General features: G+C 39.2%; 1 protein-coding gene across 9 annotated transcripts in view; it reads right to left on the bottom strand.

Moving 5' to 3' along the window:
* The window catches only part of ARVCF (ARVCF delta catenin family member), a 245977-nt gene extending 228347 nt beyond the window's left edge, over positions 1–17630 (bottom strand). For 3 of the 9 annotated variants that reach the window (XM_088176225.1, XM_088176232.1, XM_088176227.1), the window contains exons 1-2: positions 17410–17630; positions 3434–3502 (exon numbers count right to left, since the gene is read on the bottom strand). The gene's annotated coding sequence lies outside the window, so the exon portion shown is untranslated. Of the gene's footprint in view, positions 1–3433; positions 3503–16742; positions 16821–17409 lie in introns of those variants that run through there. The other 6 variants (XM_088176231.1, XM_088176234.1, XM_088176235.1 and 3 more) reach the window with 4 other exon arrangements.
* Between the last annotated feature and the right edge of the window lie 4514 nt (positions 17631–22144).

Here is a 22144-nt window from a genome sequence, read left to right as displayed (position 1 = left end):
CATTTTGGAGACATCCTACCAAAAAAGAAAAAACCAACCCTTCCTGTTTCAGTAATCAGTATTTCAGTAGTTCTGATGCTCCCAAAATTTTAATTTATTAAATCCATGCATATTGCACATAAGAATCCAATGTACTTTTTTATATTTATTCAACACCACCAAAGGCACTACAGTGGTGTGGATAACAATGAAGGCAAAATTAGGACTCAGCAGCAATTCTGGAAAGCTTGTATGATCATTAACTAAAGATAATCATGTAGAGGTAAATTCTCAGGCACACAACACAGAGTCATCAGACTTAGTTTGTAAACCATGTCCTGCAGAGACAATAGTAAAACTTCCCATACGAGATAAATAGACTTGTCATCAGATAAACTAGATAAAAACAATCTCCAAGAGCCACAGATGAAAAATCCCTAATTAACATCTACATATAATATACACTATATGGAGGGGAAATGCCTTTCTAAAATTATTCCATTCAGATTTGTTTGTGCTGCAAATGCTTATAAAACAAAATGCTAACTTTGGGTAATTTGAGTATTTGGGTCATATCTTGTGCTTCCCATATGCGACAAAGACTCTTATTTGCTCAAGTCTTAATTTAATAAACTTAACTACAGACAATGATTTTAAAAAATAGCTTACTTGCAAGAAATATCAAGTACATTAAGTAAGAGTTTGATTAATGTATAGTAATCCATCAATTAAGATTAATTCATCACTGCTGATCATTCCAAAAAATATGGTAGAAACCCAAAATAAGCAGCCATAAATCTACAAGCAATGAATTAGGGAGAGAAAATTAATTACAAGGGAAAAAAATGTTCCTAACAGCTTAAAAACACCCATTCTGGATGGCTGAGGTCTGAAATCTGGCAGCCTGATGTCAGAACCCAGAACACATTTCAAATCAAGTCAACTCCATTTTGTATACTGTAAGCAAAACTGACCATTTAAATCACACAACTACAGTTTTGGAAATTACTATTTAGTATTAATTTCTGGAAAGGCACTTATTTTTAATGTTTAAGAAATCATTTCTTGGCAGCTATGGGCTAGAAGCTTTTATGCCAAGTTCACTTGTAATAGCATCTTCATAGAGGGGCTTAAAAAAAAAGTCTTATGACAGTTACTGCATAGCAAACGTAGCATCTCACTTTTTGAAATGTTCACCTTTCTAGAAAATAACCCTTTCCTTAAATGACATGTGAAAATGCCACTACTAATAATTAACTTTTATTAAAAGTTTAGAACTAATACAGAATTTTGAAAACTCCATGTATTCAGGAGATGATGCTTCCTCTCCATTCCAGATTCCCTCTTTACATGACCATTAATACCTGCAAGGATTCATCTGCACCACTCCCTGCCTTGTGAGAAGGCACTCGGTAGATTTGCTCAAATCTACTCCCACAGACAACATATTAAAACACACTGGAGGATATAATCAAAACTGTTCTAGATAACCAATTTTTGTGGTGCAATGACTTCCAGAGCTGTAGGTATTAAAAAACCCAATACGCTGGCACAACAGAAATGGTTACGACTTCTTTCTCTTACTTAGGAAATACTTTTTATTTCCATAAACAAGTAGTACAATAGTTACTTAGTTTTCATGTAACCCTAACTAAAGCAGACTATTTTAAGTGTTTTTTTGAAAGAAAAGTCTTCACATTCAGACAGTATAATGTTACTCCCACTGAAAGCCACAGAAATGCTACTGCTGACCTCAGTGGGAGTAAGAGCAGTTCCAAATGGCTCCAACTTTCCAGATTTTTCACCACAATGTCTATTGCACAGAAATGCAATTCAATCTCATCATTAAAAGCCACAAACCAATAACCAATCAAAATAAACCTAAAATTGCTTTATAAGTTAGCAGTCTCAGTCAATGAGTTGCACTTGTAAAGAAAATGACTAGCATTCTTCAGGGCTGACAAGCAATAAATTGAAAGCACCATCATTCTGAAAATGTATGGCTCTCCTGATTAAGGGCGACATACTCTTTAAAAGGAATACAGAGAATACTCCACTTCTGAAACAAGAAATCAGTCTCAGACATGAACTCTGTAAAAAAAGCCCTTTGGTAATGATAGGACAATTAGTATTGTTTGAATCTTCAGAGTACAAAAAGCATGAAGATTTTCAAAGCTGTACATTCCTTAACAAATATACTGCAGAATAAAAACAGATACATGTTTGTCATGTCTCTACAAACAGCATTTCATTTGATTGCTTTATACCTTTTTACCTAATTTTGAACAAGTAGTGAGGCTGTTTGGTAAAAAATAACACCACCTACTCCTGTTACTTTATTCCCTTTCACCCCTACAATAATTTTCTATTGCTCTAAATAGTTTGCTGAAATACAAATTTCACCTCAGGCTGACTATCATAGTGAAAAATTCCCCAAGAAATCTCCTACCTCTTCTATACTGCTTAGGATATTCAGAAGCAGTAGTTTTCAGATGTGCTTGTACTGTGCAAACTGTATTCCCATCTTTTATCCAAAAATCTACTTTCCCTAAAACAAATTTAAAAGGAGACTAATAAAAAGAAATGAAAGCTTTTAGAAGTTTGAATTATTCAATCATTTTTATTCATTTAGCAAGTACAACCATCTTCTGGTTTTAGTCATTTAAGAGACGAGGTTTTTAAAATTACATTCCTTTATACCAATGCAAATTACTTTTCCTTGGGTAAGGAAGCTTCTGCCTGGTTAAGTCTCAGGAATAACTTCTCAGATCAGTGAAAGTAATACAAATTAATGAATTGCTTGCTCTCTGTTGACTGTGCTGTTCTCTGACAGCAGGGAGGCTTTGGGGCAGCCAGGCCCACACCCCACCATGCCTGGAGGTGAGCACTGAGTTCAGAACTGTGCAACATTCCCATGCCACAGATTTCTGCACTGAGAGCTCCCAGAACAACCCCAAGTGAAATCTGTCTGTACAGCTGAACACAAAACTGAGGGGCTGAGAAAGGGCAGTCAGGAGGTGGGAAGTCAGTTCACCTCTGACAGCAGCAGAACAAAACATCTTGACAAGGCCCATTTATAAAGTTTTGGAAGCTTTATTATTAGCTGCATTATATGCAGTTGATTATTCTACATTTTGATTATAACGAACATTTGTTTTTATTTGGTGATTTGGTATTCCAAGCAGGCTAATTCAAACTCTTGCATATTTTAGCCATACTCAGTTCAAAAGTCCTTCTGTTTGAGAGAAAGGTCACTACAGGCTATTACTATAAAAAGAATTTAGCCTTTTATCACTTTATTGTTGGCTAACAAATGTCAACTGTGAGACTGCTACTTTTTCAATCTTTCTATTTACCGTTCCAGACAATTTTGCTTTCTAGATTTCATATACACAAAAACATTTAATAATGAAAGAAATGCAAATATATGTAAAAAAATGTTGTCAACTCTTACCACCCTTTCAGGCGAGTTGTTAGGCCCCTCCCCTCGTTCATAAAAAGCACAACTCAGTTATGGATATCCCTGGAAAACATAAGAGGCAGATCAAACTCTGAATAAACTCTGTAACTAGTGTGACTAATGGCTTGTTGACCTGAGGAATGAGACAACTTCCTATACAGTTCACAGCCCAAACACCTGCCAGAACTGCACTGCTGTCCCTACTTCAAAACAGCTGAAGTCAAGGCTCTAGAGTTCCTACCTCCCAAAAGCAAAGTTCAAGGCTGAAAAGTCTATCTGGTTTGAATTCCCTACTACGTGGAAAAGTTTCTACTTAAAGCTTTGGGTCATAAAATCCAAAAACCATTTGTGATTGGAATAAATATATAAATCAATCAATTGATCAATAAATGCCCAAGTGTAGCTATAGCACTATAATGCCAAAGCACCACTAGCCATTGACCCTCCTATTGCTGGCTACACTGGATTTCTAGGACAGCCACACTGATACAGAGGGATTTACAGCAGTGATTTAAGTAATGAATCTCACAAATAAATAGGGGTTGTTCTGTTAGGGGGGTTACTGCTCTGGGTGAAGAGTGCTCACCCACAAAGCTTCACCTGAACCCACCAACAGCAGGCAGATACACAAAGGATGTATGTGAACTCAGTGGGAAAAACAGCTTCTTAGATCTGAGAAATTCATTTTTAAGAGATCTAAAAAATATGAACACAACTACCTGCAGACTGTTTTTATGAAGGAAGACTTTGGGGTTTGTTCCCCAATTCTTGTAAGCAAGTCAGTACTTGGCTGCCTCCCAAAATCTGTATCTTCTTCCCAGGTGTCACCACCTTCCACAGGAAATTTTATGTTTTATTTCATAATTTACAAGTTGTAAGACAACATTGTGTCTCGACACAGTAATTCCAGGGCCCTTAAGATGACACAATGAAAATTTAGCTAATTACTAACAGGATGCTTTATTTATCTTCAACTCTGATAAGTAAATGCTTTTAAGTGCTGCAGAACAAAGAAGAAACCACATCACAAACACGAAACACACAAGCAAGTAGAGCACGTACACGGAAATTCAGTTTGTCACAAAATAAAATTCATTATAAGGGTCACATTGTTCCAGAAACGGCACTGAGGGAGATGGTCTAATCATAAAAAATCTGTTGAATCAGTACAAATCCAACCTCAGGCAAGAATTTTACTCAAAAGTTTCATTTTTTTTTAGCAATTCAGACTTTGCCTGATGAGCAATTCAATCCAGAGGTCAGAAGCAAAATCTTGCCAATGCTGCCCTTTTAAAAACATTTTTCCAAAGAAAAAAATGAACACAATTTCCTCTAAACCAAAAGAAACATAGTTATAATAATAATCAGAAATAATATTAAAAAGACATCAGTTAATACTACATATTAAAAAAATGCTACTAGTAGCTTGATTAGATTTTAAAACATAGCAACAAATCCTAAATTGCACTTCCAAAATGATTTTTAATTCAATATGTCAATCTTGTATGAGCCATTTTAACAGCTTCTACTCTCATAACAAACAGAAAATTATGGCCTGTTATAAAAGTAAATAATCAGTGAATTTCTTAATGATGATGTAAGAAAAACAGAAATTAACACTAAGCTGATTTAATGTAAGTTTTTAATAAATCAAGGTACCACTTGATCTACAAATCTGGATACCCTGCTACCTACACGTCTCTAAGATCTAAGAAATGTTCAGGAAGAAATTCTAATTATTCATAACTTACATTTATGTATGTTATAACTTTATCTCTTTTATGAGCAACTTTGCTCAAAAAGTGTGTTTGACATTCTGGTAATTGATATTTGATTAAAAATTCATCTCTTTCCAGCATCTGAAGATGTTCATGGGAAGAGAAATTCAAGTGTACCATAAAAATTTTTGATGAGATCACCTACTATTGAAACAGATTCCTAACTTTTTGCAATGTCATATTCTTAGAATTGCCAGGGGTGTGGATTCAGTGTGATTTTGAGTATCTCTGTACACAGCTGAGTAAACTATTAGTTAAGTCAAGCAGCAGAGCAAGAGAACAAGCTTTCCAGCTTTCACCCATAACCTTGTTTAAAAAGTTTAGTCTGCCCAACTCCAGGTCCCACGAGGCCTGAATTTCTCAGGAACCAAGCCAACCTTGAAACTACTGTAGGAGTACAAGTGGAGCTGTATTTGGAACTTCAATCAGTATGTGGCTTAACACACAACAGTAAGCAGAGAAGAAATGATGGAAGTGGAGTCTGCGGTGAGTTTGAACAAGCTTTGTTCTGCCAGACGAGCTAACGAGCCTACACTGTGACTGCAGGAAGGAGCCTGTAATAGTTTCTTATAAATATTCAACAGATCCACCATGGCAGCAGCCCCAAACAGAGCGAAGGGTGAAGGTCTCTTAAAGAGCAGCTCTAAGCATAACACAGCCAATTCTGACTGAACCTTATGCTGAACCAATGCCAGCTGACAAGGGCATCACCTTCTATTGATGCTGAAAACGATGACTTGGTTCAAAAATTGTTTCATTTTGCTGCCACAAATTTAACAGCTCAGGCTTTGTCCCCATGAGATGAGTAAAACATGCTCATTAGGTAACCTCCTTCCAGAGAGACGGGATTTTAAACAAAGGCTAAACACCTTTATTTTAATATTTCAAATATGTCTTCAAGGTGCTTAAATGCAGACCAGTTGTTGAGGTGCAAACTGAGCACAGCTCTCCCAGTCCCACAAATGCCACAGGACATGTTCTCCACAGGAACACTGCTCTGATGGAAGTTACAGGTAACATGAAATATGTCCACAAAAGCACTGAGCAAACACACAGCTCATTAAACCATCACAGCAACTCTGAGGCTCTTCAAAAATGTGCACAAATAAAAGGAAGTAATTTTAACTTTGTGTATCCAGTCTAGCAGGCAGGACAATTATGAATTATTTTAGAAACTTCTTTCAGCTTGTCCAAAATATTTACTGCACATTGTTTTCATCTTCCTAGTTACAGACATGCCAAAGTCAGACAATATCTGTGACAATCAATTTGGATTTACTATTCCTACCAGCTGTCCTAAGTCTAACCAATAAAGAAATATTGAACAAAAAAGGGGATGAGAGTATCCAAATGCCACAAAGATAACCAGGCAGTTATTTCTTACTCTGAATGCAGTAACAAGAACTCCAGAGGCCAAAATGTTCCAGCTGAGCTAACTATGGCTTCCTGCTGCTGTTACCAACATGGCACTGTAGAAAACTAATTACAAATATTACTTAAAAAGTACAAAATAGAAGCAAACAAGTATAGAAGAATATGTATAATGGAAGAAACATGTATCTCCTGGCAAAAACAAAAGTCATTAGAAGATTATGTTCAATGTAAGTCAATATGCTTTGAAGCCAGCCGTATAAAACTACAGTGGAAGCGTTAAATTTAAATAAACCTCTTAAAATTCTTTATTGCACTAATAGCAGAAGTTTGACCTTACATTTGAATTTAAATAGATACAACCAAGTTGGTTAAAAAACACAAACTGCAGTCTCATAAATGCAGCTGCTAATGGTGCCCTCAGACCTGCAGCCACATCCCAGCCTGACTCAGCTCTGTCCATCCAGCTCCCCCTCCACAGCCAGGACAGCCCAGGGGACAGTCACTGATGCCTTACCCCCACTGGTGAGAAACATGAAGGGAGATTGTCTTGCAGCCCTGGAACTACTTTCTGCTTTTCCACAGGAGACACAGAACAGCTGAGACTGGAAATACCCCTGGATATCACCTGGCAACTCTCCTGCTACAGTCAATTTGAGCAACTTGCTCAGGATCTTTTCCAGTCAGGTTTTAAAAACTCCAGGAACATGATTGCTACAACCTCTGGCCAACTTGCTCCAGCATTCAGTTCACACTTAACAGCAAATTTTTCCTCAGTTTTTGATTGAAATAAGACTCCTCCACTTTGTACCTGTCAGCCTATGAGGCTGTGCTGCCTGTTGTAATATTCTTAATCAGAGCAAGCTGCTTAAATCAATGAGCTCCAAAAATGACAATGAGATGTATAACCATGAAATTTATTGACCATGCCTGCATGCATTAGTAATCACACAGTATGGCCTCTGGGTCCAATAATGCAGAGAGCTGGATTCCTTCATCTTCCAATGACTGCTCTAAATTCCCCAGTCACACAAGGACACACAAAACAATTACACTTTTTTTTTTTAGTCCCAGATATGACACCTACTTTAAACCAGTTGGATTTTGTCTTGTATATACTCGGTAAGTTTCTCTCAGTTTCATAGTATCAAAGGTATTTTAAACAGTTAGTTTCGCAGATAATCTACTATTAATACTCCTTGCCTCAAAAAATATGTCCAAAAACCAGTTTTTCAGAGGGGATCTTGTGAGAAACTTGTATGAACTCAATGCTCCCGAGATTTCAATCAGAAATCAGTCACTCGATTTCATATGAAATGACAAGCATGCAAAAGCATTTTTTTTTGTTCTCTGTTACTACAGTCTCAAGTGACATTTTCTGTAAGAAGGACAATGTTAACAGCCAGTGAAATGTCAAAGGTTTCCCAAGGAAAAGTCAATTCTGCTCTGTTCATGCTTCCACTCTTAAAACACTTAAGCAATTCAGGTATATCCAGTCAAACCACACCTGGGTGAAGAAGAGGGAAATAAATATCAAGAGTTAATCACTAATACTAAAATTGTGGAACAGTTGCATTTGTGCATAATGCCGTTCTCATTTTACATTCTCTAAAAGAAAATATCAGAGATTTTTCCCCAGTAGAATTTTCCAAATTTCTGTAAATGCTTTACATCTGTGCAGCTACTAAAGTCTCTTATTTTAGAGTACAAGATTTATAATTAAGTCAGCCTATTTCAGGGTCTCCCCCTCCCCCAGCTTCTTCATTACAGCTATTTTCATTCTGGACTCTCCACACACTCTGTGCACCTGTAATCTGTATCTACATTGTATTAGTAGGATCCTCCTAATTAGATTTAATTTCTTCAAGTGAGGAAAAAAGTGACACGCTAAGCCTGCCAGTTCTTTGAAGAATGTCCTAGAAGGTCAAATAGTGTGTATATAAGGGCTTTGTGATCCGTTTGACACAAGGAAGATAAGGTTGGTCAACATTTCAGATGCCTTCAGTAATGAAAAGCAAAGTAACTGGTATTGATTCCATTCACATCAATCTCAAAATGGTAAACAAAATAATTATATCCTCTGTATAGCAGTCTCATGGGTACATGCAGATATAGTTAACAGATTACAGATAGAAGACAGCTCATTTAAATCAGACACTATGTGAAATTCTAGTTTTCTTAGTTGAAATACTATGTAGACATTAAAGCTTCTGAAATCTCTACATGCCTTATCCCTACGTATTTAACCAAAATCAGAAACCGTGAAATCAGTACTTTTCCTACAGATTACAGCTCCATAGTTTGTCCATTTCTGAAACAATAGAAATACCTGTATTGCAGGTTTAAACTGTATTCACAGTTTTAAAATACGTTGGTTTAGCACATCAAAGAAAAAATAACTTTTAAAATATCCCTCCCTCCTAGATTTCAACCTCTTTTCAAAAGAAATAGTTGTGCTTATCCTGTAATTCTTATTAGTCTTTCCCTGTTTTTGTGGTACCATGACAAACCACACCCCACATTATTTTAATGAATCATGGGCTAAAAGGCTTCTCTCTCAGCCCTTGTTTTCTGCATCACTGGTGGAATCACACAGTTCAATCCCACATTCACCAAATCCTGCCCACAGCCTCCTCTTCCCAACTGCATTACTGCAACAGACATCTGCATTTGGCACTTGTTAAGTTCATTCACTACCACCATCAGCAGCCAATTTCTTTGGCTAAACACTGCACCTTCAAAACACAGCAGTATTTACTCATTATTGCATAGGAAGTACTATAATAAGCCAACACATAGTCTTATTTATGCTTTAATTGTCTATTGCCAATTATAGGACATCTCTCAGACCAATTTTGTAATTTCTAAAGGTAATGCTACATACAAAGGCTACTGCACCCTAACACGAGTCACTGCAGTTCTTGAAATAGTAATACATAAAAATGATGTAAAAAATTACAGAATCCATACCTTCAGTTTCCATAAAAAGGAAATTTCTTTGCATTGCTCCCCTGCCTTGGTTATATCTTTAATGAATTTCAGAACATTTAACTTGTGAAACTTTAAAGATCTTCCTAATCCTTTGTGGCACAGAGAACAACTTTTTCTTTCTACAAGAAGATGCACAGTGCAAAGCAAATTTTTCATTCAGGACATATAAATGGTTAATCCAAAAGAAAGGGAGCAAATACAAGGTCAAAACAATAGGGGAAAGTAAAACACCTTGTAGGGCAGAGTATAAGACACTGACAGTTCCCTTGGCCAATGTTAAGGTTACCAACATCACCCTCCTACAGAGAGGGAAATGAGAAGAATTTGCTAAATATAGCTAGAACTGGTTGGAAGGATGCCTATCCTTATTTGTGCATTCATCTGTTTAATTGTGGGCAATATAGTCCACTAGATAGCCTGAAGCAAGTGTGGATGTTCAATAGCCTCTGAATTATACAACTTCAATTGGAGATTGGACTTAATTACACAGTTTACATCAGTACAAATGAAAATTTTGTATTTTGAAACTCTCCACAGCTGCATGTACCTCAGTTATTTTCTCAGGTTTTGGGAATGTACTAAATGCCTTCAGAAATGTGCCGTTTTTAACAAGGATGGTGAGAAAGGCCATTAAATTCCTGTGTTTATTGTTTGAGTGTGTCTTTCAAATCCAAATGTATACAAAACTCATATCAAAACATGAAAAAAATCAAGCTTTATGCTCAGAGCTTCTTTAAGTTTGGCGTGGAGAATGGCATTTTTCTTAAATTGATCTGTAAGTGCATTTTTAAAATAGTTGCAGTAATTTAAATATACATGTCAATACGTCTTAGCAAATTAATCTATCTTTATTTGAAAATAAAGCTGTAACAATCACTCAAACCTGAAAGAACCAAGTCAAGGAAGTTTATACATCTGAGATTTAAGCTTTCAAAAGGATTCCTAAACCCTTGGTTTCATTGACAGTATTGTAAAAAAAATAATGGAATTCAACAGGCACTAGGTGCCTAAATCCCTTTAAGAGTTTGGGCTTAAATTCCAAACAGATCACTGAAAGTCTCAGTCAGTGATCAGTATATATTACTTTATATATATAACAAGCTTCAGTTCTGTTTAACATTAGTTCTTCAGAACCTTAAATCCTAAGGTTCCTAAAAATCAGAGTTATCATACTGCTTCTCTGCTTCTAGCACAGTGGAAAGTGGTTTGTGGCACCATAAATGAAATGAGGTGGTTATTTCCTTGACTAGATAGACGAGCTTGCATTGGGATTCAGAAACCCCACCATCAGCATAGTAAGCAGTCTGTAAAAGCTGAAGATTGTTTATCACCTGCAGGAACATAACACAATGAAACATAGGGAAAAAAAATTGTTGTAACCTACAGAGGTTTCAAACTTATGGATTGTACAATTCAATAATCTTCCATCGTCACACCACATTAAAAACAGCACCTTACCCTCCACCTCTAAAATACTGCTTCAGGAGAGGGAACACGGTTTTGATTTCCATTATCCTCCAGCCTGCAGCAAGGAAGTGCCTTGGTCCTGAATCAGAACCCACAGGAATTTAGGAAGTGCTATTTCTGCTTGTAGTAAAATCTTCAATATGTAATTTACATCTTGATATGTCATCATTTCTTGGTATTTAACTTAGTAACAGCTTCTCTAAAGTAGAGATTCTATTACATAAATTATGAAAGTAGCAGACTGGGTGTAGTGGAGACAGCATAAATTTCTGAATCAATACAAAATATGTCCCCAGTAGTAGTTGTTATTCTATGCAGGTATGTTATTGATTACAGTCATAATGGTCTCACTTTAGCTGCCATCAATAACTCACTACTTGTATTGTCACACTGAATTAAAAAAGAACCAGTCTAAAAATATGAGGAGAAGTTATACCAGCATGGCATGACCCAGCCTGCGGTGCAAAGAAGAAAAACATTGCCAGTTTAAGTTAGGATTTGTGTTTGAGACTTCACTTGACATTACAGCAATAAAACAAAATCAAATGTGATCCTTATTCAGGACAAAAGAATATGTGTCTTAAACATTCCAGAAAACTTTTAAATTTATAGCTCCTGCATACAGTAACAGTTTTGAATACCTTGGGACCATTAGAATAGATGTACTGCTATGCAAAACTGAATCAAAGTTTTTATGAGTGGTTATTGACATTTTGCTGATGAACATGACTGAAGCTTCCTTACATCAGATTATGAATTGTAGAAGCAACGTTAGATTACCCCCGTTTTTTAAATTCCTAATTTTGGAAGATAGTCCCCATAAAACACCCATATTTGCCACTCAGCAGAGAGATGCTCACAAAGTGCCAGTCAGAAGGTTTGATTCAACCTCACAGACTGGGTCAGTCTCCAGAGAAGTCTGTGTGCATCCACTGTTTTAATCCACAGCCAAAGTGGCTGCACTTTCTAAATCAGGCATCTAATTGACATGCCAAAAGTCATTGTAGCCACCCCAACTTAAGGGTCACATCTGAGATTCACCTTCCCCAAGACAGTCAGCACTTTAAGAAACATATTTTAAGTCACTCTGCAATTTGCTTTCTCAGGCAATCTCTGTAAGCTTTGCTACTCTGCATACCGTTAAAAAGATTATAATCTTCCCCTTTAAAACCTGCAAAAATTAGACTATCCAGTATCATTATATACATTCAGCTCTCATCAAGCTGTGAATCCAGTAGCCATGGACACTGTTGATAGTGAAACATCACAATACCATTTCTCACCAAAGGATAATCCAGTAAAAAAGTCTGAGCCATCACTTCTATCACTGGTCTGAATAGCAGTTACTTAAAATTTTATCACTACATAACCCAAATTAAACAGAGAACATTTACTGTAATGAGAAGGTTCCATGGAGGTATTCCAACTCATGGGTAGAACTCCCACCACCAGAGCAGATGAAGAGGCAGTTAAATTACTGGAAACAGTAGGTCTAGTTTCACTAACTTTACATTGCAATGAATGCAGATCAGTTAATAAAAGACATTTTCATACAGGAACAAGTTAAGGCAACATTTTTCCACACAAAAAAACCCCGTGATCATTCCTTTTATGAGAGCAGAAGTAAGAGGGGAAGACAACTAAGTTAGAGCAGAAAAAAGACATTTGTGATACACAAAGCCCAGCTTCTGTAAAGCTACTGCTCAGCACCTCAAACAGTCAATATCACTGCACTTGTAAGAATTCTTACACAGATTCTTCATCAGGTAATTCCAACTATATCCAACCAGAATGCAGGTCTTGGTATCAAAGTCCACTGTCAAGGATAACAGTGTAAAGGAAGCACTGATGCCTAGTTCTAGACTCCAAATTACTAGGTTCTGAAAGAAATAAGGAAAATAATAAATATTTGGAGTTTATCGTAACAACAAAATGTCAGGACTTACACCAAAATGATTTACTCACTTCTTCCCTCTCACTTGTTTGCAATGTTTAAGCTGTAATTCTTCAATAATGCATTTCAGAAGACAGTAAATGCTTCACAACTCTTAAATAAACCATAAACAGGTAAATAGCACCTGTTCTGGAGGACAAAGGCCTGTTGCTAAAGCACTAGACTTCAAGTTTCTAATGGCTTATGACAGCAATAACAAGGCAAACAAAATAAATAATAAAAATGAAATAGTGAAAGATACCTTGACAGTGTCCTTTTAATTTTCAGCCAACTTGAGATGTCATGTAAGCACTGAAGCAGCAAAGAGGTGATACTGCTTAGACAGCAAAATCTCAATTCCTCCCTGACCTACAAATCAGAAGCTAATAGATTAGTGGTGCACTGGTGTATATCTGCACAGTATCTCATGGAAACCCTGTCGCAGCTTCTGAAACAAAATGCATGTGCTCTGAGATGCAGAAAAAGCATAACTATAAATAACATCAACTGAAGCATGCACAGAAGATTTTGACAGCCCAGTCAAGGACCTTATGGAACAAAAATCCCAAATTGTCTAAGAAAGCCATCACATCTGAAGAAATTAAGTATACTGCATGTAGCTCAGGAACAGAAAAGTCTTCCCAGTGCAATATAAACTGGAAAGAGAGACAGAGGCACAATCCTGCCCTTGTGCTGTCAATGGATCTCAGCACCTTGTGACACTGCCAGCAGCATCACCACTACCCAAGTGGCGGATGAGAATTAGAATTACTTTCTTGGACCACTACTTAGTCTGGAATCTGTGATCTAAATATTACAGTTTTACTCTTTCTAAATATACAGTCTAAATATATATTTGACTACAGTCAAAAAGCACTCAACTTATCTCACCGTAATTAACATCAGTTGATTATAAGGCATTAAGTCTTGCAGAATCAGACCAAGATACCTTTCACAGAGATGTTTACTTAGATGGAACAAAAACCATGTAATTACAAAGCAAAATATATAAAAATGTGTGTATATATATACACACATATATATATATATATATGCAGTGCCAATTTTTACAGATTTTGATAAAGTAACCTGTTAAAAAAATGAAGCCAGTCACTTCAAGGGTATAATACTATCTTAGTTAAGATTAATTATTTTCAGAAAGGCACATTAGTTCCAACAATAGTAAGCTCCCATTTTCTTACAATACTGTAAGAAAATATACATTCTTTGTAGGAATGAGGAGTAACTAGAGCTTCATTAATTAAACTCTACAAAAGGTTAAAATATTTTAAAATGCCACCCATATATACATTCCTACTGGGTATCTTACACATTTTTTATCCATAATATTAGATGATATTCCAAGAAAACCATTTATTTTGGTGGGTCAAAATGCCAGACTACCGTGAAACAGTGGCAATCAATGAGTCTCATCAGGACTCCAAAATATTATTTTGTTTGATCACTGTAAATAAATTAATGATGAGCAATAGATGCTGTCCACTTACTACTAAATGATTAGCCATTTACAGACAACACAGCAAATGCTACTCGAAATTGTGAATGCCAGAGGGTTGACTGTCAGGCTTTCAAAAGATTGGGTATTACTAAATTAAGCTATCTGTTCTTAGAATGTTGCACAAAAACAGCCACAAAAATAACTGGATTCACTAGAATTAGCTATTTCTGTTACATATACACATAAAACAAATGTGACCCAAGCTAACAGAGAAAATGTAGACCTCTAGAACCTCAGCAGACTGCACCAGAAGTAGCTTTTCAGTTTGTTTTGGATGGCCTGTGAAATGCAAAGGTAGGAGTGAAAAGGACAAACAGGGAACAAAACATTTTTTGGGGTTGGCTTTGTTTTACACAAGTTAGCTGAAGGAAGTGAAAGCCACTTCATTATCTAAGTTGATTGCTTCTTTTCTCAGATGTTTAGGTGGTTACCTCCTACCTGAAGCTAAAGAAAATCTCCCTGTTCTTATTTTCAAGTTTAAACCCACGATACTGCTAATGTCCTTCTCTGAAGAAAACATGTTTGTCAAGTTATATGTATATTCTAAATGTCTTGCATTTTGGAAAGATCACTTTTTCTAGAAATAGGTGGATTTTAATCTTAAAAATCTCATTGCTCATTTCCAGGAGACACACATGAAGTCTGAACAAGGTAACTGCATGCAACACATGTGAAATTCCTTCCCTATCCATATTGGTGTAACCCTAGAGTAGGCCTTTTCCTCCTTATTCTGTATCTGCAGACAAGAAAGTAAAAAATTTGAGCTAACTGCTTTGAAGGTAACTCTGCTGGCTATCAGGATGCCCCACACCTGACAGAATACTGTCATACTCTGGTTAACCTGGAAGGACACAAGCCAAATGTAAAATCACACTTAGCTGCTACAGCATTTGTTTACAATGTCTGTGTCAATGATTTATGCTCACACAATAAAATATTAAGAGCAACAAACTATAAACCTGGTAGCACAAGAATTCTAACAGGTTTTCCTTGCAGTGTATCAATTCTGACACTACCCAAGATCCACCAAAGGCACTGCAGATATAATGTGTTGCATTACATAAAATCAAGTACAGAAGCTTAGTTTTATGTAACTGTAATATGCATACAGATGGTCGTCAGGACAAGATATCTAATCTAAACTAGTTTGTACAAAATTTGAAGTATAAGAAGAAGGCAGAAATTCTGCCATTTTTAGTACAGGGTCCTAACTCAATAAAATGGGAAACTCCCTCTATTTGTAGTTCTTATTGGTTCTTCCAATATCAAGAACTTTCTGACACTGAAATCAATTGCAAAGATTTTGAATTAATAGATGAAATTCAAAGAAGTGAATTCTTTTTCATCTATTTTAGCCAAATAGTAGGTAAAAAACTATGGTTATATTAATTGAAATTCAGTTTTTTGTGTTGACAGCAACTATGGCATAAAAATAAAATAAACGAAGTCCACTTTATAAAGATCATCAGTGTCAAATAAAATACAATCTATGATCTCTGAACAATACACAAGGATAAGCCATGCAGTGAAACTATGCAGTCAAACTATTGTTCTTACAAACCATGCCTTCCTAATGCATTCCTTTAGCCAAGCAATGGGAAGATAAACCCATTTGCCTAATGGAGCATATAATTTACATATTTCAGACAAGAATTGACAGAGATGCTGCTTAAAATAATTTTAAGAACCATCCATCCAAATACCTTCCAGGATGAAGACCCCAATATGGTTCACAAGTTATTTTTTCTACACAAACTCCAAACTCTCCAGCCCCTGCAGTTACTTTAGTCACTGCATTTCTTTATTGCAACAAACCTTTTCCTTTTTTCCGTAGGAGATTTAATACGAGGCTGCATTTTTTCTCTTTTGCAGTGCCTTGCAACATTTCTAAAATCACTAAAATTTTAGATTTTACTACTGCACCATGCAGTCCTGCATAATTTTGTAAACAAAATATGTCTAAATTTATGGAGCCTTAAAGGACTAGTGTACTCAGCAGATTGCAGTACCCTATGCACAGGAAGTTACAATCAGCCAATGTCAATATTCTGTCATTTAGAAGCAGCATTTTTTACTTTAAAGCATTCCCATTAATACAAATCAGCAGAGCTGTTTCCCGCCTCCCCCCCGCAAAACTTGTTTTTGGGGTTTAAGCTATCGGTACAGTAACAGGTCTTCACTTGATAAAAAAAAATCTGCTTAGCTTTTAACATGCTATGAATCACGTTTTGCATTGTGACCTACCTAAAGGCACAACAGTACAGCGTAACAAGCAAAGTGCATGTTGTAAGAATTCCCCCTTTCACACACACAAACAAGTGCCTACATGAAAAAAAAAAGAGAAAAAGCAAGAAAGACAGTCTTTACTATTTCATATTCACTAGAAATGAACATTTCAAAGAGTTTTTCAACTTCTGCAAACGTCAGATTTTAACCGTGGACCTCAATACCGCAGGGAAAGCGAAAACTAAAAAATAACCCCTAAGTCTGGCTTTTAAGTCTGTAATGGATGTCGCGTGTGTGAAAAAATGGGTTAGTTTTGTTTGGTCTTTGCTACAAAGACGCTCATCTCCTATGCACGCCACAAATAACCTGAGCGATGACTTCCCTCCATGACATGAGCTGCTCATCATACTGCAGGGTTATTACAATGTTGGTTTGTTTAGGGGTTGCTTGTGTCTGTGCCTTGCGTATGTAATTCAGGCATTCGCATACATCAACTCCTCGTTGCGCATCTCACAATAAACTGATGAAGGCTGTTAAACCTGAACCAGCAACCTTTAGCAAACAAAGAAGTCTAGCCCGGATTCGTGATGCAAAATCACCTCGAAACGTACTACACCCTGCAAGAACCTCACAGAAAATAGCCCGGCAACCTCATTCATTACCCCCAAGCCAGCGATGTGCTCACCATCTCCGTCTTATTTCTCTGTCCTCAGCTTATTTTCCTTGCTGCTACTGGCTTCAAGGAGGCGGTGTACAAAAAAAAAAAAAAAAAAAAAAAAAGGAGAAACGTTAAAAAAAATAAAAAATAAAAAGGGGAAAGCCCCCCAACTCTTCAATACACCGCTCGGCAGCCGCTGGGCAGCATGTCAGCCCCTTGTCTTCCTCTCCCGCTCCCCGCGCAGGAGCCGCTCCCGCCGTGCCCGCCCCGCGGGTGCCCGTCCGTCCCCCGCGCGTTCCCCGGGAGAGCGCCCGGGCTGCACCGGCTCCTCCCGCCTGCTCACCCACCGAGGCAGCCGAGTAGTCGGAGCCCGGCTGATTTTCCCCTCCCACCTCCACATTCCTATTTACAAAGGGTATCCAAGACCATCTTTATCCAACGGGGGGGTGGGGGAGGAAGGAGGGGGAGGTGGAAGTACTCATTAACCCTTTTCTTGCATTTACCTTTTCTACTGTGATTTTTGGAACACACGAGGGAATTCCCCTTCTCTACAGAACACATGTACTCGTTGCCATCGGGCCCGCGGGGTCCCCGCTCCCGCACCCGACTTGCCGCTGACGGTGCTCCTGACGGCCCCAAGGCCGTCCTTTTTTCCAGAGAAAAAAGGTCCAAGGGCACAGCTGGAAAACGCGCGCCCTCCCCAAACTATTGCTCGGAAAACAACCGGAGCTGCCCGCGGGGAGACGGGAGCGCACTGCCCGGCTAGACCATGATGCCACCGCCCGCCCACGTCTTTTTGTTTCGGTGTTTTGGTGTTTGGGTTTTTTTATTATTATTTGTTTGGGGTTATTTTTCCCCGACCAGGGCACATTCCTGAACACTCGCACCTGGGGGCAGGAGTGCGGGAGGCGTGAGGGGCCGCGCGCCGTGCCCGCGCCGCCGACCCCCGCGCGCGCCTGCCACCCGCGGCCGCACGCGAACCGGCGCGCGCCTCCCGCGCCGCGAATTTTCCCATTGGGCGGCGCCGCTGCGATCGCGCCCGGCAACCGGAGCGCCATTGGCGCGGGCCCGCCCCGCCGCCGCGCGCTGCCCGCCGCGCCCCGCGCCATTGGCCCGCGGGCCTGTCCGTCACAGCGCGGCGGCCCCGCCCCCGGCGCGCGGCGGGCGTGTCCGGAGGAGCGGCCGCAGCGCGGGGCGGGAGCAGGAGCGGGGCCGCGCTGCCCGTGTGGGACAGGCGGGCGATGGCGGTGTCTGCTGGGCAGGAGCGACAGGGACCCTTCTGTCACCTCCCTGCAGGGCTACGCGGCCCGCCCCGCTGTGCGGCTGGAGGGTTTCTGCGCTCGGGAATGAACGCTGCCTTGCACAGATGTTCGCCCGGAGGTTGCGGGCCCAGCTGGTGGCTGAAATGCTGTAGCACGGAGCCCGTCAGGTGCAGCGCAGCCAGGTAATGCTGGCACGCGATCCGCATGGATTTGTGTAACTTGACCTTCTCGCCGTTTGCAGCGGTCTGTGAGCTGCCATCGTCACCTCTCAGCTTTGTCTTTGGTAACCTGAATAGCTTAAGCTTCCTACGCCCCTATTTTATATCGTGTTATCCCTGTCAGTAATGTTCCTTCTTGGAATAATTTCCTGTGTTTTCCCTTCCTCCCTCACCATGGGTGCCAGATTTGGTGCAGCGTTCCAGTGTCCCTGTCCTGTGGACAAAGACAGTGTCACTTCCTCGTGCTCCCCTATATATTCTGTATTCTATACAGTAAATGGTTAGAGTAGTGCAGTTTACCACAGTAATACCCTGAGAGGTCACCCTGAAACAGTAACAACTAAATTCTTTTTTTGAGGTACTTTTTGCCATGCTAGTTCCATCCCTGCATTCTTTATTTCCAGATGCATTTCCTCAAATTTTATGTTATTAAAAATGCAATTTACTGGACTGGGATTATTTACTTGGCACATCAGATGATTTTGTAACCAGCTGTGAATTATCCACTCATTTATTAGGGTACAAAATTTACTAACAAATACCTTGCATCATCTAGACAATTGATAGACATATCTGACTAGATCTGACCAAGAACTCATCTCTAGAAAATTGTCACAGTCCCTGATGCCTCATCTTTAAAGCTGCTTTTTGAGACCTCTCAGGGAAAAGATATTTATTCCATCTAAAGCGTGCTTTATGCATTCCAAATAATATGCATTCCAGCACTCGAAGAACAAACTCTTTAAATGAATGTCAAGACTATTTAAGTTTTTGAAACCAACTCAGGACAATTCTGCAAGTCTTTCATTAAGCTTCTGCTTGTATTTTAACTTTGTCCAAGAGAGGTTCTGCCCTGACAGTACCAATCTCTTAAAGTGGATACAGAATCAGAGCCTGCTTGAGATCAGTCTATTCAACTTTGGCAAACAATGGGAGCTATACACTGATCCCCTAAGACAGGGTCTAGAAGGGGCAACAATAACCAAGCTGGTTTAGGCAGAACAAAAGGTAGACACAAGAATAAAAGGAAGAGTCAGAATGGTCACCAAATCCAGTATTCACAAATTCTTTCTGTGGACTTATTTTGTGCAGCCTCCTAGAAGGCTTTTTAAATGACTCTGAACTTATTCTTACTTCCCATATGTATTAAAAATAGAAAAAAAGGTCAGTAAAAAACACCATTAAGTTTTAAGTCTATTACACTTTCTTCTTCCCATAGACATGACTGCTGCTTAAAGTATGCAGATTATCATCTGAAGATTTTAAATGGGTATCTGGCATAGAAGCTAAACAATCTTTGGTCACAGTGATGAGTCTATACTTTGAGACTCAGAGTGCCAAAAAGAACAATCCATTACATTTAACGTGCGTGCATTTTACCAATTTCAATGTAACAGAGATTTGTATAATTTGTCTATTTAGTCATCAGATAACTGCTTTAAATAACAACTCTGTATCTGAAAGCATAAATACATGCTAGGTTTATATGTCTCAAGGTAATAACTGCAATCTATTATTGTGTTTCAGAAGCAGTAGTACAAAGAATGATGATCATACACTCACCCAGTAATTTTCATCAGTAGATCTCGAGAGACCTTGTGAAGGTCAATGCGATCATCCCATTGTTGGTGATGGAGAAGGAAAGCATTGAGATGAACTTGCTCAATGTCATATGCCACAACAGTGCTAAAGCTGACAATTGACTTCAGGTTTTCTGTAGCCAGGATGAAAGATTTTACCTTGCAAGCTGCCTATCACATCCATTTACCCTTGGGAATTATTTTAATTACTGTTTCACATCTTGTATGTATTGTGTTTATCAGTGTTAGAATGTGGAAGAGCTCTCCAGGCTTTTATGGTGTTTCCCTACAGGCTTCACTATAAAACATTTCGTAATCTACAGGCTCCACTGAAAGCCTCTATGGCCACCCATGAAAAAAGTCAGAAATAAAGGTTTTGTTTGAGAAATGAAATATTAATATTTCAGTGGGACAAAAAGGTTACACAGATTCAATCCCAACCAAAATCTGCAGATCTAGGTAAAATTACTAGATGTTGGGTTATCAGTTCTGATCATGCTGTGCTAATAACTGAAAGCAAATTTGACATTGTCAGTTGTGTTTTCCTCAATGCTCAGGAAAGCTGTCCTAGCTGGAATTCATCCCAATGCAAGCTCAGGGCTCAGTGACTTTGGGGCCTTCCTGGAAGCAGAGTCTCTGCTGAAGGTGGTCAGGGGAGCAGCATCCCACACAGGGGCCTTTGTGGACACGCACATTTAGAGAGCCAGGGAATTACAGCTTGAAAATTCTTTTTCAGCCTGAACTTCTCCTGACTCAGGTCCATTCCCAGACTGATAAGCTGACTATGGCTTCAGTTAGGGAGAAAGTCTCCCAGGATAATAATATGGTGAAAAACAGAATAGAATTCATAATAAAGATTAACACCTGGTGTTTTTCTCGTGGGACACATCCTGAGGTACAGTCTCATGGATGTTTTTCCCGATTGTCTAATGAGCTACTGTCCTGTCCTAGCTCTGTGTAATATGCTTTAAATACAGGCTGTCCGTTCAATAAAGTTAACCTTTTTTCCCTAAAGAAGTCCGTGTGTGTTGCTGTTCTTGCTCTCTCTCTCTTTCTCTTTTTCAAGCTCAGTAACCACAGGCCTTGTTCTGAGGGGTCAGGAGCTATATCCAAGCCCACTAAGATTGTCAACAGCCTGGGTGTATCTGTCCTCAAAGGTATGAGTGCTGTGAAGCTCAGATCAGGCATGTAATGTTATTATCTCACACCTTCATAGAATCACAGAATCAGTAAGGTGAGAAGATCATGACCTTTAAGATCATGAAGTCCAACCTCATTACCACTGTAACCTCCATAAACCACTAAACCGCATTACCAGATCTTAAACACCTCCAAGGATAGCGGCTCTGTCACCTCCCTGGGCAATCTGTTCCAATGCCTGCCCACCCTAACAGTGAAAAAAAAAATTCTGCTACCCGAGCTTCTCGTCTCTGCTTGAAACCAGATACACTGTGGCAGCAGGCTGAGGCAGTCAAGAAGCAGCTCAAGCATTGTGCAGTGACTCCCCAATGCACTGGGGGATGCCGGGCAGTGTCACACCGGCCCCTCACACACAGCCGCGGGTGCAGGGCCCGCGGGCCCCGGCTCCGGGAAGGTGTCGGTGCCGGCGCGCCCCGGGCACAGGGGCACAAGGGCACAGGGAAGGTGTCGGTACCGGCGGGCCCCGGGCACAGGGGCACAGGGAAGGTGTCGGTACCGGCAG

This window comes from Sturnus vulgaris, chromosome 19 (assembly GCF_052056855.1).
Source record: "Sturnus vulgaris isolate bStuVul1 chromosome 19, bStuVul1.hap1, whole genome shotgun sequence".
In the NCBI taxonomy this organism is placed as follows: Eukaryota; Metazoa; Chordata; class Aves; order Passeriformes; family Sturnidae; genus Sturnus; species Sturnus vulgaris.
This window is presented reverse-complemented; position numbering and strand designations above follow the sequence as displayed.